The sequence below is a fragment of the Mustela putorius genome, unplaced genomic scaffold (genome assembly GCF_011764305.1).
Source record: "Mustela putorius furo isolate JIRA1106 unplaced genomic scaffold, ASM1176430v1.1 tig00000831_pilon_pilon_pilon, whole genome shotgun sequence".
NCBI lineage: Eukaryota > Metazoa > Chordata > Mammalia > Carnivora > Mustelidae > Mustela > Mustela putorius.
The window spans coordinates 7,351,613-7,359,987 of NW_025421490.1; positions in this window are offsets into that span (position 1 = coordinate 7,351,613).

Sequence of the window (8,375 nt, forward strand, 5' to 3'; positions counted from 1 at the left end):
AGTTTGTGTTAATTTACTACAGCAGCTCTTCATTTTTCTTGTAGTCTGTTTTTTTTTTTTTTAAACTGGGTTTAGGTGGCAAAGAGTAAGGTCTTTCCTTATTATTCATCTATCCTTACCTTTTAATTATGTTATTTAGGACACTTATATTTAATATAATTACAAATATAGTTGATTTAAATCTAAGATATGCTGTTTCCGATTTTGTCCCACTTACTCTATAACCTTGTGTTCCTTTTCCATGCTTTCAGCTGGATAGAGCATTTTTAGAGTCTAATTTTTCTCCATTTCTTGTCTATAAACAATATTATACTTTGTCTCATTCTCGTCAATAGTTGCTCTCGACATGTACAATATAAACTTTTATTTTTTTTACCATCTATCTTCAAGTAATATCATTTTATATTATTTCACATTTAAATCAGAACAATTACTGGCTTCCATTCTTTATGAGATTGTTGTGACATGTTATTTCTTTTTTTTTTTTTTTTTTTTTTTTTTTTTTTTTTTTTTTTTTTTTTAGGTTTTAATTTTTTTATTTTTATAAACATATATTTTTATCCCCAGGGGTACAGGTCTGTGAATCACCAGGTTTACACACTTCACAGCACTCACCAAATCACATACCCTCCCCAATGTCCATAATCCCACCCCCTTCTCCCAAACCCCCTCCCCCCGGCAACCCTCAGTTTGTTTTGTGAGATTAAGAGTCACTTATGGTTTGTCTCCCTCCCAATCCCATCTTGTTTCATTTATTCTTCTACCCACTTAAGCCTCCATGTTGCATCACCACTTCCTCATATCAGGGAGATCATATGATAGTTGTCTTTCTCTGCTTGACTTATTTCGCTAAGCATGATACGCTCTAGTTCCATCCATGTTGTTGCAAATGGCAAGATTTCATTTCTTTTGATGGCTGCATAGTATTCCATTGTGTATATATACCACATCTTCTTGATCCATTCATCTGTTGATGGACATCTAGGTTCTTTCCATAGTTTGGCTATTGTGGACATTGCTGCTATAAACATTCGGGTGCATGTGTCCCTTTGGATCACTACGTTTGTATCTTTAGGGTAAATACCCAATAGTGCAATTGCTGGGTCATAGGGCAGTTCTATTTTCAACATTTTGAGGAACCTCCATGCTGTTTTCCAGAGTGGCTGCACCAGCTTGCATTCCCACCAACAGTGTAGGAGGGTTCCCCCTTTCTCCGCATCCTCGCCAGCATCTGTCATTTCCTGACTTGTTGATTTTAGCCATTCTGACTGGTGTGAAGTGATATCTCATTGTGGTTTTGATTTGTATTTCCCTGATGCCGAGTGATATGGAGCACTTTTTCATGTGTCTGTTGGCCATCTGGATGTCTTCTTTGCAGAAATGTCTGTTCATGTCTTCTGCCCATTTCTTGATTGGATTATTTGTTCTTTGGGTGTTGAGTTTGCTAAGTTCTTTATAGATTCTGGACACTAGTCCTTTATCTGATATGTCGTTTGCAAATATCTTCTCCCATTCTGTCAGTTGTCTTTTGATTTTGTTAACTGTTTCCTTTGCTGTGCAAAAGCTTTTGATCTTGATGAAATCCCAGTAGTTCATTTTTTCCCTTGCTTCCCTTGCCTTTTGCGTTGTTCCTAGGAGGATGTTGCTGCGGCAGAGGTCGAAGAGGTTGCTGCCCGTGTTCTCAAGGATTTTGATGGATTCCTTTCGTACATTGAGGTCCTTCATCCATTTTGAGTCTATTTTTGTGTGTGGTGTAAGGAAATGGTCCAATTTCATTTTTCTGCATGTGGCTGTCCAATTTTCCCAGCACCATTTATTGAAAAGGCTGTCTTTTTTCCATTGGACATTCTTTCCTGCTTTGTCGAAGATTAGTTGACCATAGATTTGAGGGTCTATTTCTGGGCTCTCTATTCTGTTCCATTGATCTATGTGTGACATGTTATTTCTACATATCCTATAAATTCCATTGTTATTCATTTTACTTTGGATTAGTGTCTTTTTTCAAAGACACTAATCCAAAAACAATTCCTTTACATCTTCCCACATATTTACTGTTTCTAGTGTACTTAAATTTATTGCATATGCCCAAATTTTTATCTGGATACCACTTTACTTTTATCGAATAACTTACTTTAAGAATTTTTTTTTTTTTTTTTTTTGGTACAGCAAGCCTGCTACCAATGAATCATCTCAGCTTCATTAATTTTCTAGAAATTTTTTTTATTTAATCCTAACTTATGAAACATATTTCTATCTGGATATATATTCAGAAGTTGATTTTTTTCAGTTTAGCAATTTTATTAATTGAATTTTAAAAAGTGAAGAGACTTTATTTTAGGAAAAGATAAAATAAGCTCCTAATAAAGGATCTGAAATTAAGGTTAGAAGTAAGAAAGGGGTGCACGGGTGCCTCAGACAGTTAAGCACTGGACTCTTGATTTCAGGTCAGGTCATGATCTCAGGATCATGAAAAAGAGCCACAAATTGGGCTCCATGCTCAGTCTGCTTAAGATTCTCTCTACCTCTCTCCCCCTCCCTGCCCCCGTTCACATGCTCTCTCTCTCAAATAATTAGTAGATCTTAAAAAAAAAAAAGGAAGAAGAAGAAGAAGAAAAAGTGAAATCTGGCAATAAGGGCTACTACACCTTTCAATGAATCTCCAAAGAAGGTTTGAATCCCATTTCTGGATTTTTTTTTTTTTAACACTAACAAAATATCTCATCTGTTAGAATTTTTTTTTTTTTAAGCATTATCTGGAGAAGGGGGTGGTAAACTTATAAGGCCCTTTCCTATTCAAATATTTTATTAACTTACCTGAAAAAAATAACAACACATGACTTGCTTTTTAATAATGCTTTTTGCATTATTACATTTTACATTATTACATTCATGATCTGATTCGATTATTACAAGTTCTATAGAAGATATTCCTTTTCCCTATTCACAGATAAGGAAAAACAAATGCAGAGAATACACAGCAATAAGTGGCACAAATGGAATAAGAATATACGGTTCACTATGATACCACAACACTGGTCAGTTCTTTACTGTAGTACTTTAATAGTTTGATGAAAATTTTGGAAACCAAAGAAAATGATTATCTAGTTGAAGAATTCTAGCAGCATCTATGTGTGTGTGCGTGTGTGTTTCAAACAAAAGAAATATTGTTCAATAGGTAGAATTTAAACCCCAAGTAAATGTGGATCCACAAGTGTTATCCCAAATATCCTTCTTTCCATCCACTGGGCTCCACTGTGAAGTGTAGCTCAGATTTTATATTCAAGAATCTTCCATTCTAATCTCATAGGTTTCCATCCCAGACACTTGAATAAGAGACAGGAGGTTAAGCTCAGAAGTGGACCTTCCCCGCATCCCACAGCTAATACTTTTCTCAAAATTTCAACTATTTTTGTGGGTCAGGCAAGCCCTGGAAATCCACAAACTCTTAAATATCTCAGTCTTCTACTTTAACTCCATTCTATGATTGGTATATCTGCAGCATCCTAAACCCAAATATTCCTAAATTAAACCAAGAGGTCAAGATATGCAGTTTTCTGCCAGAGTCACTTCAAGGTTTTTCCATTTTTCCACACAGTTTACAACTCTTAAAATAACAACTCCCCCTTTTTTTCTCCTTTACCTATAAACAAGAAACTTACAGCAAAACACTTGAACATAAGACTTGGTGTTTCAGCAGTGACTGAGTGTGGTTGGACTAGAAATATTGACCTTGCTGTTATGGTGTTTGTGTACTGAGTTCCTGGCATTAGAAAAAAAGAATTCCACCTATAGAGTGTTTCTTTTTTTTTTTTTCCCCAGGAATTATCAGTGCCAGGCATGGTTTTAAGTTACATTTTAAAAGTGAGGTGGGGAGACATTGCCCCAGATGGTGGATATAAAATGTGCCATAAATTTTAATGAAGCAAATAAGTCACTAATAACCCTACTGCTCACATTGCTAGGTTTGGGGCCAACCTTAATAAAGGAAAATTAAAAAGGCACATGTAGCCCTTAAACAAGTGCCTAAGAAGCCTAATATGATTTACTCATTCAGCTATTCACACTCTGATTGCCCAGCCCGTGGTCATCTGTTTAAGTGCAGCTGCTTCATGTAAAATAAATAAATAAATAAATAAGTTTATTGACCACCAGATGTCCCAGCCTATAATGTGTACTGGTTGATTTCAGGTCACTCAAAGTTCAGGCAGATTTCCTAAATGTACATGTGTTTTTGGTCGCAACGCTACTTTGGAAATCCTACATGTGCAATTTTTTTTTTCCCCCAGCCAGGACCCAGAGATAACTTGGGGCTTCCTTGAGTGGTGAGTTCTCAACCAGTGGATTTGTTTTTAAGAAGCAAAGTCTAAGAGAGAGGCTATTAGTTAAGGATTCTGGAAAAGGGCATATGGGACTTAAAACCATGGCAAAATATTCCTGAGGCTAGGCATCATTAAGTCTTCACCAACCCAAACAATGAACTTGGACATAACTGAGCAACACTTTCTAGTTGAAGCAATTGATCTTCAAGGAGGGAATATGACTCAGGCAACACACACTGAGCATAGAGTAGAACCAATCCTTCAGTGCAAGCCTCTTAGACCCCATAATGTAATAATGCACATATTTAGCATATACACCTAACAATATACTAATACATTTATGCATTACTACATGCACACAAAATTACCAACCTTTACGAGATGAGATAAAAGTGAAATGAAGGATATTTTACAATATCTTGCTAAGTCTGATAGCTTCACTATTCTTAGTTATACTCTCAAGGCAGAATACACAGTTACAGAAAGGCTCACCATTAACCATGGGTACAATCTCTATTTCAAATAACCTTCTGTACAAAATTAATTCTAGGGCCCTGATTTCTCATCAGATCTGATTATATCATTCTTTTTGCCTCCTGAAGCAGTTGATGAAGAGCTCATATGAAGTAGATCAGGGTCATCTCTGCCATCCCTTCTTTGCTGCAATTACATGATCTGTATTATTTTTGACCCAGACTTACTCCCCAGGACTCTTTCTAAGCCACTTGCCCATTTTATAAGGATTTTGTTCAGTTAAAACAGGATACTAGAAGATCTCAATTAACTAGAAGCATGCAAATTACACTACATCACACAAACTGGAAAGCCAGCACATGCATGGAGACACCACAGGCAGCCTCTCCGTGGGGTGGATGCTTCTCCCCCATACCTCACCTCCTACTCTGGGCACTCAGCAGATGGGTGGAAAGGGGATTTCAGAGTCAATCACCCATATATTATGTACACTTCCCTTTTCACACATTATTCATTTTTTATTTTTAGACAAAAATAAATATACACAGAGGTTCTATTTTTTTTTCCTCACACTCAGTTTTAAAGGCATCACCGAAGGACATATACCGTTCCAAATCATTGTCCACATCCTTAATACAAAGCCCCATATCTGAGGTTTTGTCTCTTCCAATAAAATACTCTTATTTGTCAACATGTTCCAGGTGTTTCCCTCCCAAGATAATCCAAAATTGCACGTGATGTTGAATTATATATTTCTGAACTCCTTTGTACAGATTGGGAACCGCATGCCTTCAGGAGAGCAGAAGCAATATTACAGCTGATTTATGTAGATTTTGACCGTTTATGTAATTTTTGTCGATGTACGTAGACTTTAAGATTTTGGCCAAATGAAAGGGAAAGCTCAATGCATAAACTACATATGTTTGTAAGTTTTTCTTCAACCTGCATTTGAACTCAAAAAATTACCTGACATTACTGGTTATACACCAGGGGACTTCAAGAGCATGTTTGTTTTTTAAGCACGCCCATGTAAGTTTTAGCCTATACAATGTTTTAGCCCATACAACTTTTTTTCCCCAAAAAAACTTGTTTCCATATTTAGATTGTTGGTCCTTTACCTTTGGTCCTAAACAAGAAAAAATATGTTATTTCATCCACACAAGAGGAAGATCCAAACTAATCCTCTGCTCTACTGGTATCTATCCACACACTTGGAGACTTGGACACTTTAAAAAAAAAAAAAAAAGGGGGTGCCTGGGTGGCTCAGTGGTTTAAGCCTCTGCCTTCGGCTCGGGTCGTGATCCCGGGGTCCTGGGATTGAGCCCCACATCAGGCTCCCTGCTCAGCGGGGAGCCTGCTTCTCCCTCTCTCTCTGCCTGCCTCTGCCTACTTGTGATTTCTGACTGTCAAATAAATTAAAAAAAAAAAAAAAAAAAAAGCCCACTTCTACCAGTTAGCAGTAACACTTTTATTTTATTTTTATTTTATTTATTTTTTTAAATATTTTATTTATCTATTGGACAGACAGATCACAAGTAGGCAGAGAGGGAGAAGCAGGCTCCCCGCCAAGCAGAGAGCCCCACGTGGGGCCCGATCCTAGGACCCCGAGACCATGACCCGAGCTGAAGGCAGAGGCCTCAATCCACTGAGCCACCCAAGTGCCCCACCAGTAAGACTTCTAATACAAAAGAGAACCACGTCCCCTGCAACTTTGGGTCATGCTTCAGAATTCTGTCTGGTTCTGTTGATTACATTAACCCTTCCGGTGGAAAGAGAAAGGAAATTTTTACTGTTAATTATTGTATATATGAAGATCTTATTTTAAATTATTTACCATGTTTTTGCATCCCCGACCAGTCTCCAAATTCCTTTCCCCTCGAATTTTTGAGTTAAATTGCCCCAAAGCACATATGTCCCAGGATCCTTTCATTTCTTAACTGTTTAAGAATGAAACCTTCAGCTCAGGTCATGATCTCAGGGTCCTGGGGTCGAGTCCCGCATCGGGCTCTCTGCTCAGCAGGGGGCCTGCTTCCCTTCCTCTCTCTCTGCCTGCCTCTCTGCCTGCTTGTGATCTCTCTCTGTCAAATAAATAAATAAAATCTTAAAAAAAAAAAAAAAAAAAAAAAGAATGAAATCATTATTTGTTCCTCTACCACATGCTGACAAAAATCCAGAACAAGCCATGCAGTTCTCTACAATGCTGCTAAATGTTTCAAGCACGCATTTTTCAGAGGATGCCAGACTGAGATTTAAGGCTCCATTTTCCAAGTAAAAGTAATTTGTAACATAAAAGTGATTGGAAAGCAATTGTAGTAAAATTAATTTTAAATCCGGGTGATAAAGGAAAGACGGAAGGCATGTTAAAAGGAAACCTTCCTATGTTGAGATATGACACCTTCGTGACAACGTTTCAATAACAAATGATCTAGCCTGTTATGGACTTGCCTTACTTGCCAGTCAGGACAACAAGGAATATAATGCCTTTCAAATAAAACTGTACTGAAAATACAAACATCACACAAGATCTCTGTAGAACTATCCTCAGGGGCCACCTGCGTGGCTCAGTGGGTTAAGCCTCTGCCTTCAGCACAGGTCATGATCTCAGAGTCCTGGGATCGAGTCCCGCATCGGGCTCTCTGCTCCACAGAGAGCCTGCTTCCTCCTCTCTCTCTCTCTCTCTCTCTCTCTCTCTGCCTGCCTCTCTTGCCTCTCTGCCTATTTGCAATTTCTCTCTCTGTCACATAAATAAATAAAATCTTAAAAAAAAAAGAGCTACCTTCAGAAGCTTCCAGGATGGAAGGGGTTTAAAATATGGCCTACATATCTTTCTGACTTTGGAGCCAGGTGAAAAGGACCCCACAGAACTAAAGGAGACTGTGCACTCCATCTTATTCATGAGGCTTTCCTCACACCTTCCCTTTGGACATGTTTAATTAGCCAGGGCCTGTTGTGTTTATGTGGTAGATCTGGGCACAAATGGGGGTGAGGGGGAAAAAAAAGGTCTTTTCATCTCTTTTTAGCAGTAGTCCCCCAAAGCCAAGGCAGGTGTCTGTGGGATTAAACATAATTACGAAGGGGGAGAGTGAGAGAAGGGGGACAGATAATAGTTCCCAACAGGGCTGGAATTTGAGAATGGGAGCAGGTGCTCCAAGAGGCCCCATGTATCCAACTCATTTCAGCCCCGATGTTGTGTGAAGGCCCACATATTCATCCTTTCAACAGGGAGGGCCCTGGCAGTCTGTGAGGACAAAGGCAACCCGTCGGAGCCGTGCCAGGATGGCCAGCTTCCGCACCATGGCTACCCGGGTAACCAGACCCCGCTCCTCACTGCTGCCTTTGTTGGGTGTCGGCCACAGGAAACAAAGTGCCGCTTCTTAGGCGTGTGCAGGCGCATGCAGAATCGTCCCCCTCTCGGCTCACCATCATGAATTAGCAATTACTCTATTATTAGATGGACGGGCGGCAGCAGGTGACAAAGCCTCCCAACTTCTAGTTTATATTTCTGAAGCCCTTCATCTGGGTTTTTCAGTTTTGGCTTGACCTCTTCCGTGAGTGTATTCCTATTGTGTAGAAAATTCTATG